Below are 9875 nucleotides of genomic sequence, written 5' to 3'. Positions count from 1 at the left end.
CCCCTATCTGGGGACCATATATTAAATGGATTTTTAGAACAGGGAGATGGAAAAAGAGCTTGCTCTGTCCACTCCACGCATTGACCTGGTATTGCAGTACCTCCAGGAACGGTGCACCCCTTCTTAACCCAGTTTCCAAAAGCAGAACTCAATTCACCTGATTCATATTAGCCCGATTTAATGAATTGGAAGAAAGCATACGTCTTCATATGCACCTCAATTTGGCCCATTCACTTTTCACACTTCCTCCTTTTGTTTTTTATCTTTCACACTTTTGACTTTCTTTATTCATCCAAATAGCAAACTCATCACCACTCAACCTGACCAACTCGGCTATGTCCCCGTGCTGCAGTTCTCTGTCTTATCTAGATCATTTGCAATTGAATGGAATAGATCCCTTTTGGACAAAGTGGATTCACCTGCTGCTGCAGTGACCACAGGTGTGATAACATCTAGAATTGGCATCTGGTGCGATCTCTCCGCTTCCACTCCAAAGAAAGTTACCTGTTTATTCCTATCATGCATTGGTTTTTGGGGTTTTCTTTGAGTAATGATGATCTCTTTAGTAGTCTGTTGGCGCCCTCTCCTGGAGGAATAGTTTGCTTGCTCTTGGACATTCTAAAAGAGAGGTCATGATAGACATTGAGCTTCTGAGCTCAATTGGGGACAGTCATGGGTGATGAATGTTTGCAACCTACTGCGAAGCCTCATACCGCAATATAAGGAACGTCAAATACTAAGAAAGGGCGGCCTATGAAAGAATTACTACTTTCAATAAGTACACTTAAACGGCTAATTGGGAATAGAAAAACTGTAAAAAGCCCTCTGAGAAAGCCCCCCTCTAACCTTTGATAGTAAGCTTTTCTGTAGTCTGCCTGTTGATGTATTTTCCGTTTGAACTGTGCACAACATGAAGAGACGGAACACTGGCGGCTTGTCACAATGCCCCCCGATGACATCACAATAGCGCTGCTGCCTAGAAAACAAGCTGCGCAGAAGAAGTTGTTCTTTGGGTGGGAGGGTGGGCTAGTGGAAGGAGGGGGCAATCTCTTTTTTTCCCGGGTGGTAGGGGGATGACAGGAGAAGGGAAGCGGGTGGTGAGAAAGGTACAGAGGGCAGGGTTTGGGGGCTGGGAAGGAAAGGGAAAAGATTAGGGTTTGGGGATGATGAAAGGGCTTTCTACGGGTAAGGATGGCAAAGGGTGGCAGTGACGGAAAGTCAGGCAACCTGTCCTGTCCGTCTTTTTGTATCGTGAATTGGAAAGACTGCAAGGGGGAGGGGAGTTGCTTGCGCCCTAAAGGAGGAGTTATTCAGATTCATTGCAGTGGGCGGCGGCTGCAAAACGCACCATTCTTCTTGTTTTGGCTCTGCAAAGCAGCCTTTTCAAGGGTTGGCTTGGGTGACAAAATGTCTTGTGTAGGCATGGGTTTGTCTCCCTCTCGCTCTCTCTCCCTAAGATGTGTCCGGCATAGGCCAGGGTGCCACTCGAGGCCCAAACCAATTCTGGTTATCGCTTCTCGGCCTTTTGGCTAAGATCAAGTGTAGTATCTGTTCTTATCAGTTTAATATCTGATACGTCCCCTATCTGGGGACCATATATTAAATGGATTTTTAGAACAGGGAGATGGAAAAAGAGCTTGCTCTGTCCACTCCACGCATTGACCTGGTATTGCAGTACCTCCAGGAACGGTGCACCCCTTCTTAACCCAGTTTCCAAAAGCAGAACTCAATTCACCTGATTCATATTAGCCCGATTTAATGAATTGGAAGAAAGCATACGTCTTCATATGCACCTCAATTTGGCCCATTCACTTTTCACACTTCCTCCTTTTGTTTTTTATCTTTCACACTTTTGACTTTCTTTATTCATCCAAATAGCAAACTCATCACCACTCAACCTGACCAACTCGGCTATGTCCCCGTGCTGCAGTTCTCTGTCTTATCTAGATCATTTGCAATTGAATGGAATAGATCCCTTTTGGACAAAGTGGATTCACCTGCTGCTGCAGTGACCACAGGTGTGATAACATCTAGAATTGGCATCTGGTGCGATCTCTCCGCTTCCACTCCAAAGAAAGTTACCTGTTTATTCCTATCATGCATTGGTTTTTGGGGTTTTCTTTGAGTAATGATGATCTCTTTAGTAGTCTGTTGGCGCCCTCTCCTGGAGGAATAGTTTGCTTGCTCTTGGACATTCTAAAAGAGAGGTCATGATAGACATTGAGCTTCTGAGCTCAATTGGGGACAGTCATGGGTGATGAATGTTTGCAACCTACTGCGAAGCCTCATACCGCAATATAAGGAACGTCAAATACTAAGAAAGGGCGGCCTATGAAAGAATTACTACTTTCAATAAGTACACTTAAACGGCTAATTGGGAATAGAAAAACTGTAAAAAGCCCTCTGAGAAAGCCCCCCTCTAACCTTTGATAGTAAGCTTTTCTGTAGTCTGCCTGTTGATGTATTTTCCGTTTGAACTGTGCACAACATGAAGAGACGGAACACTGGCGGCTTGTCACAATGCCCCCCGATGACATCACAATAGCGCTGCTGCCTAGAAAACAAGCTGCGCAGAAGAAGTTGTTCTTTGGGTGGGAGGGTGGGCTAGTGGAAGGAGGGGGCAATCTCTTTTTTTCCCGGGTGGTAGGGGGATGACAGGAGAAGGGAAGCGGGTGGTGAGAAAGGTACAGAGGGCAGGGTTTGGGGGCTGGGAAGGAAAGGGAAAAGATTAGGGTTTGGGGATGATGAAAGGGCTTTCTACGGGTAAGGATGGCAAAGGGTGGCAGTGACGGAAAGTCAGGCAACCTGTCCTGTCCGTCTTTTTGTATCGTGAATTGGAAAGACTGCAAGGGGGAGGGGAGTTGCTTGCGCCCTAAAGGAGGAGTTATTCAGATTCATTGCAGTGGGCGGCGGCTGCAAAACGCACCATTCTTCTTGTTTTGGCTCTGCAAAGCAGCCTTTTCAAGGGTTGGCTTGGGTGACAAAATGTCTTGTGTAGGCGTGGGTTTGTCTCCCTCTCGCTCTCTCTCCCTAAGATGTGTCCGGCATAGGCCAGGGTGCCACTCGAGGCCCAAACCAATTCTGGTTATCGCTTCTCGGCCTTTTGGCTAAGATCAAGTGTAGTATCTGTTCTTATCAGTTTAATATCTGATACGTCCCCTATCTGGGGACCATATATTAAATGGATTTTTAGAACAGGGAGATGGAAAAAGAGCTTGCTCTGTCCACTCCACGCATTGACCTGGTATTGCAGTACCTCCAGGAACGGTGCACCCCTTCTTAACCCAGTTTCCAAAAGCAGAACTCAATTCACCTGATTCATATTAGCCCGATTTAATGAATTGGAAGAAAGCATACGTCTTCATATGCACCTCAATTTGGCCCATTCACTTTTCACACTTCCTCCTTTTGTTTTTTATCTTTCACACTTTTGACTTTCTTTATTCATCCAAATAGCAAACTCATCACCACTCAACCTGACCAACTCGGCTATGTCCCCGTGCTGCAGTTCTCTGTCTTATCTAGATCATTTGCAATTGAATGGAATAGATCCCTTTTGGACAAAGTGGATTCACCTGCTGCTGCAGTGACCACAGGTGTGATAACATCTAGAATTGGCATCTGGTGCGATCTCTCCGCTTCCACTCCAAAGAAAGTTACCTGTTTATTCCTATCATGCATTGGTTTTTGGGGTTTTCTTTGAGTAATGATGATCTCTTTAGTAGTCTGTTGGCGCCCTCTCCTGGAGGAATAGTTTGCTTGCTCTTGGACATTCTAAAAGAGAGGTCATGATAGACATTGAGCTTCTGAGCTCAATTGGGGACAGTCATGGGTGATGAATGTTTGCAACCTACTGCGAAGCCTCATACCGCAATATAAGGAACGTCAAATACTAAGAAAGGGCGGCCTATGAAAGAATTACTACTTTCAATAAGTACACTTAAACGGCTAATTGGGAATAGAAAAACTGTAAAAAGCCCTCTGAGAAAGCCCCCCTCTAACCTTTGATAGTAAGCTTTTCTGTAGTCTGCCTGTTGATGTATTTTCCGTTTGAACTGTGCACAACATGAAGAGACGGAACACTGGCGGCTTGTCACAATGCCCCCCGATGACATCACAATAGCGCTGCTGCCTAGAAAACAAGCTGCGCAGAAGAAGTTGTTCTTTGGGTGGGAGGGTGGGCTAGTGGAAGGAGGGGGCAATCTCTTTTTTTCCCGGGTGGTAGGGGGATGACAGGAGAAGGGAAGCGGGTGGTGAGAAAGGTACAGAGGGCAGGGTTTGGGGGCTGGGAAGGAAAGGGAAAAGATTAGGGTTTGGGGATGATGAAAGGGCTTTCTACGGGTAAGGATGGCAAAGGGTGGCAGTGACGGAAAGTCAGGCAACCTGTCCTGTCCGTCTTTTTGTATCGTGAATTGGAAAGACTGCAAGGGGGAGGGGAGTTGCTTGCGCCCTAAAGGAGGAGTTATTCAGATTCATTGCAGTGGGCGGCGGCTGCAAAACGCACCATTCTTCTTGTTTTGGCTCTGCAAAGCAGCCTTTTCAAGGGTTGGCTTGGGTGACAAAATGTCTTGTGTAGGCGTGGGTTTGTCTCCCTCTCGCTCTCTCTCCCTAAGATGTGTCCGGCATAGGCCAGGGTGCCACTCGAGGCCCAAACCAATTCTGGTTATCGCTTCTCGGCCTTTTGGCTAAGATCAAGTGTAGTATCTGTTCTTATCAGTTTAATATCTGATACGTCCCCTATCTGGGGACCATATATTAAATGGATTTTTAGAACAGGGAGATGGAAAAAGAGCTTGCTCTGTCCACTCCACGCATTGACCTGGTATTGCAGTACCTCCAGGAACGGTGCACCCCTTCTTAACCCAGTTTCCAAAAGCAGAACTCAATTCACCTGATTCATATTAGCCCGATTTAATGAATTGGAAGAAAGCATACGTCTTCATATGCACCTCAATTTGGCCCATTCACTTTTCACACTTCCTCCTTTTGTTTTTTATCTTTCACACTTTTGACTTTCTTTATTCATCCAAATAGCAAACTCATCACCACTCAACCTGACCAACTCGGCTATGTCCCCGTGCTGCAGTTCTCTGTCTTATCTAGATCATTTGCAATTGAATGGAATAGATCCCTTTTGGACAAAGTGGATTCACCTGCTGCTGCAGTGACCACAGGTGTGATAACATCTAGAATTGGCATCTGGTGCGATCTCTCCGCTTCCACTCCAAAGAAAGTTACCTGTTTATTCCTATCATGCATTGGTTTTTGGGGTTTTCTTTGAGTAATGATGATCTCTTTAGTAGTCTGTTGGCGCCCTCTCCTGGAGGAATAGTTTGCTTGCTCTTGGACATTCTAAAAGAGAGGTCATGATAGACATTGAGCTTCTGAGCTCAATTGGGGACAGTCATGGGTGATGAATGTTTGCAACCTACTGCGAAGCCTCATACCGCAATATAAGGAACGTCAAATACTAAGAAAGGGCGGCCTATGAAAGAATTACTACTTTCAATAAGTACACTTAAACGGCTAATAGGGAATAGAAAAACTGTAAAAAGCCCTCTGAGAAAGCCCCCCTCTAACCTTTGATAGTAAGCTTTTCTGTAGTCTGCCTGTTGATGTATTTTCCGTTTGAACTGTGCACAACATGAAGAGACGGAACACTGGCGGCTTGTCACAATGCCCCCCGATGACATCACAATAGCGCTGCTGCCTAGAAAACAAGCTGCGCAGAAGAAGTTGTTCTTTGGGTGGGAGGGTGGGCTAGTGGAAGGAGGGGGCAATCTCTTTTTTTCCCGGGTGGTAGGGGGATGACAGGAGAAGGGAAGCGGGTGGTGAGAAAGGTACAGAGGGCAGGGTTTGGGGGCTGGGAAGGAAAGGGAAAAGATTAGGGTTTGGGGATGATGAAAGGGCTTTCTACGGGTAAGGATGGCAAAGGGTGGCAGTGACGGAAAGTCAGGCAACCTGTCCTGTCCGTCTTTTTGTATCGTGAATTGGAAAGACTGCAAGGGGGAGGGGAGTTGCTTGCGCCCTAAAGGAGGAGTTATTCAGATTCATTGCAGTGGGCGGCGGCTGCAAAACGCACCATTCTTCTTGTTTTGGCTCTGCAAAGCAGCCTTTTCAAGGGTTGGCTTGGGTGACAAAATGTCTTGTGTAGGCGTGGGTTTGTCTCCCTCTCGCTCTCTCTCCCTAAGATGTGTCCGGCATAGGCCAGGGTGCCACTCGAGGCCCAAACCAATTCTGGTTATCGCTTCTCGGCCTTTTGGCTAAGATCAAGTGTAGTATCTGTTCTTATCAGTTTAATATCTGATACGTCCCCTATCTGGGGACCATATATTAAATGGATTTTTAGAACAGGGAGATGGAAAAAGAGCTTGCTCTGTCCACTCCACGCATTGACCTGGTATTGCAGTACCTCCAGGAACGGTGCACCCCTTCTTAACCCAGTTTCCAAAAGCAGAACTCAATTCACCTGATTCATATTAGCCCGATTTAATGAATTGGAAGAAAGCATACGTCTTCATATGCACCTCAATTTGGCCCATTCACTTTTCACACTTCCTCCTTTTGTTTTTTATCTTTCACACTTTTGACTTTCTTTATTCATCCAAATAGCAAACTCATCACCACTCAACCTGACCAACTCGGCTATGTCCCCGTGCTGCAGTTCTCTGTCTTATCTAGATCATTTGCAATTGAATGGAATAGATCCCTTTTGGACAAAGTGGATTCACCTGCTGCTGCAGTGACCACAGGTGTGATAACATCTAGAATTGGCATCTGGTGCGATCTCTCCGCTTCCACTCCAAAGAAAGTTACCTGTTTATTCCTATCATGCATTGGTTTTTGGGGTTTTCTTTGAGTAATGATGATCTCTTTAGTAGTCTGTTGGCGCCCTCTCCTGGAGGAATAGTTTGCTTGCTCTTGGACATTCTAAAAGAGAGGTCATGATAGACATTGAGCTTCTGAGCTCAATTGGGGACAGTCATGGGTGATGAATGTTTGCAACCTACTGCGAAGCCTCATACCGCAATATAAGGAACGTCAAATACTAAGAAAGGGCGGCCTATGAAAGAATTACTACTTTCAATAAGTACACTTAAACGGCTAATTGGGAATAGAAAAACTGTAAAAAGCCCTCTGAGAAAGCCCCCCTCTAACCTTTGATAGTAAGCTTTTCTGTAGTCTGCCTGTTGATGTATTTTCCGTTTGAACTGTGCACAACATGAAGAGACGGAACACTGGCGGCTTGTCACAATGCCCCCCGATGACATCACAATAGCGCTGCTGCCTAGAAAACAAGCTGCGCAGAAGAAGTTGTTCTTTGGGTGGGAGGGTGGGCTAGTGGAAGGAGGGGGCAATCTCTTTTTTTCCCGGGTGGTAGGGGGATGACAGGAGAAGGGAAGCGGGTGGTGAGAAAGGTACAGAGGGCAGGGTTTGGGGGCTGGGAAGGAAAGGGAAAAGATTAGGGTTTGGGGATGATGAAAGGGCTTTCTACGGGTAAGGATGGCAAAGGGTGGCAGTGACGGAAAGTCAGGCAACCTGTCCTGTCCGTCTTTTTGTATCGTGAATTGGAAAGACTGCAAGGGGGAGGGGAGTTGCTTGCGCCCTAAAGGAGGAGTTATTCAGATTCATTGCAGTGGGCGGCGGCTGCAAAACGCACCATTCTTCTTGTTTTGGCTCTGCAAAGCAGCCTTTTCAAGGGTTGGCTTGGGTGACAAAATGTCTTGTGTAGGCGTGGGTTTGTCTCCCTCTCGCTCTCTCTCCCTAAGATGTGTCCGGCATAGGCCAGGGTGCCACTCGAGGCCCAAACCAATTCTGGTTATCGCTTCTCGGCCTTTTGGCTAAGATCAAGTGTAGTATCTGTTCTTATCAGTTTAATATCTGATACGTCCCCTATCTGGGGACCATATATTAAATGGATTTTTAGAACAGGGAGATGGAAAAAGAGCTTGCTCTGTCCACTCCACGCATTGACCTGGTATTGCAGTACCTCCAGGAACGGTGCACCCCTTCTTAACCCAGTTTCCAAAAGCAGAACTCAATTCACCTGATTCATATTAGCCCGATTTAATGAATTGGAAGAAAGCATACGTCTTCATATGCACCTCAATTTGGCCCATTCACTTTTCACACTTCCTCCTTTTGTTTTTTATCTTTCACACTTTTGACTTTCTTTATTCATCCAAATAGCAAACTCATCACCACTCAACCTGACCAACTCGGCTATGTCCCCGTGCTGCAGTTCTCTGTCTTATCTAGATCATTTGCAATTGAATGGAATAGATCCCTTTTGGACAAAGTGGATTCACCTGCTGCTGCAGTGACCACAGGTGTGATAACATCTAGAATTGGCATCTGGTGCGATCTCTCCGCTTCCACTCCAAAGAAAGTTACCTGTTTATTCCTATCATGCATTGGTTTTTGGGGTTTTCTTTGAGTAATGATGATCTCTTTAGTAGTCTGTTGGCGCCCTCTCCTGGAGGAATAGTTTGCTTGCTCTTGGACATTCTAAAAGAGAGGTCATGATAGACATTGAGCTTCTGAGCTCAATTGGGGACAGTCATGGGTGATGAATGTTTGCAACCTACTGCGAAGCCTCATACCGCAATATAAGGAACGTCAAATACTAAGAAAGGGCGGCCTATGAAAGAATTACTACTTTCAATAAGTACACTTAAACGGCTAATTGGGAATAGAAAAACTGTAAAAAGCCCTCTGAGAAAGCCCCCCTCTAACCTTTGATAGTAAGCTTTTCTGTAGTCTGCCTGTTGATGTATTTTCCGTTTGAACTGTGCACAACATGAAGAGACGGAACACTGGCGGCTTGTCACAATGCCCCCCGATGACATCACAATAGCGCTGCTGCCTAGAAAACAAGCTGCGCAGAAGAAGTTGTTCTTTGGGTGGGAGGGTGGGCTAGTGGAAGGAGGGGGCAATCTCTTTTTTTCCCGGGTGGTAGGGGGATGACAGGAGAAGGGAAGCGGGTGGTGAGAAAGGTACAGAGGGCAGGGTTTGGGGGCTGGGAAGGAAAGGGAAAAGATTAGGGTTTGGGGATGATGAAAGGGCTTTCTACGGGTAAGGATGGCAAAGGGTGGCAGTGACGGAAAGTCAGGCAACCTGTCCTGTCCGTCTTTTTGTATCGTGAATTGGAAAGACTGCAAGGGGGAGGGGAGTTGCTTGCGCCCTAAAGGAGGAGTTATTCAGATTCATTGCAGTGGGCGGCGGCTGCAAAACGCACCATTCTTCTTGTTTTGGCTCTGCAAAGCAGCCTTTTCAAGGGTTGGCTTGGGTGACAAAATGTCTTGTGTAGGCGTGGGTTTGTCTCCCTCTCGCTCTCTCTCCCTAAGATGTGTCCGGCATAGGCCAGGGTGCCACTCGAGGCCCAAACCAATTCTGGTTATCGCTTCTCGGCCTTTTGGCTAAGATCAAGTGTAGTATCTGTTCTTATCAGTTTAATATCTGATACGTCCCCTATCTGGGGACCATATATTAAATGGATTTTTAGAACAGGGAGATGGAAAAAGAGCTTGCTCTGTCCACTCCACGCATTGACCTGGTATTGCAGTACCTCCAGGAACGGTGCACCCCTTCTTAACCCAGTTTCCAAAAGCAGAACTCAATTCACCTGATTCATATTAGCCCGATTTAATGAATTGGAAGAAAGCATACGTCTTCATATGCACCTCAATTTGGCCCATTCACTTTTCACACTTCCTCCTTTTGTTTTTTATCTTTCACACTTTTGACTTTCTTTATTCATCCAAATAGCAAACTCATCACCACTCAACCTGACCAACTCGGCTATGTCCCCGTGCTGCAGTTCTCTGTCTTATCTAGATCATTTGCAATTGAATGGAATAGATCCCTTTTGGACA

At 46.1% G+C, this 9875-nt stretch overlaps 6 non-coding genes and 1 pseudogene across 6 annotated transcripts; all 7 read left to right on the top strand.

Moving 5' to 3' along the window:
- Positions 1 to 122, top strand: LOC142276320 (U2 spliceosomal RNA; annotated as a pseudogene; the record flags this gene model as incomplete).
- Positions 123 to 1509: 1387 nt separating this feature from the next.
- On the top strand, positions 1510 to 1700 carry LOC142276311 (U2 spliceosomal RNA). The gene has a single exon (XR_012739782.1). It is a non-coding gene; the product is annotated as a U2 spliceosomal RNA (small nuclear RNA).
- Positions 1701 to 3087: 1387 nt separating this feature from the next.
- On the top strand, positions 3088 to 3278 carry LOC142276310 (U2 spliceosomal RNA). Its single transcript, XR_012739781.1, has one exon. It is a non-coding gene; the product is annotated as a U2 spliceosomal RNA (small nuclear RNA).
- Positions 3279 to 4665: 1387 nt separating this feature from the next.
- Positions 4666 to 4856, top strand: LOC142276309 (U2 spliceosomal RNA). The gene has a single exon (XR_012739780.1). It is a non-coding gene; the product is annotated as a U2 spliceosomal RNA (small nuclear RNA).
- A 1387-nt stretch (positions 4857 to 6243) lies between these two features.
- LOC142276308 (U2 spliceosomal RNA) lies at positions 6244 to 6434 on the top strand. Its single transcript, XR_012739779.1, has one exon. It is a non-coding gene; the product is annotated as a U2 spliceosomal RNA (small nuclear RNA).
- A 1387-nt stretch (positions 6435 to 7821) lies between these two features.
- Positions 7822 to 8012, top strand: LOC142276306 (U2 spliceosomal RNA). Its single transcript, XR_012739778.1, has one exon. It is a non-coding gene; the product is annotated as a U2 spliceosomal RNA (small nuclear RNA).
- Positions 8013 to 9399: 1387 nt separating this feature from the next.
- On the top strand, positions 9400 to 9590 carry LOC142276304 (U2 spliceosomal RNA). Its single transcript, XR_012739776.1, has one exon. It is a non-coding gene; the product is annotated as a U2 spliceosomal RNA (small nuclear RNA).
- Positions 9591 to 9875: the final 285 nt, after the last annotated feature.

The sequence above is a fragment of the Anomaloglossus baeobatrachus genome, unplaced genomic scaffold (assembly GCF_048569485.1).
Source record: "Anomaloglossus baeobatrachus isolate aAnoBae1 unplaced genomic scaffold, aAnoBae1.hap1 Scaffold_3964, whole genome shotgun sequence".
NCBI classification, from domain to species: domain Eukaryota; kingdom Metazoa; phylum Chordata; class Amphibia; order Anura; family Aromobatidae; genus Anomaloglossus; species Anomaloglossus baeobatrachus.
The sequence above is the reverse complement of the archived record's forward strand: the minus strand, read 5'-3'. Positions and strand labels throughout refer to the sequence as shown.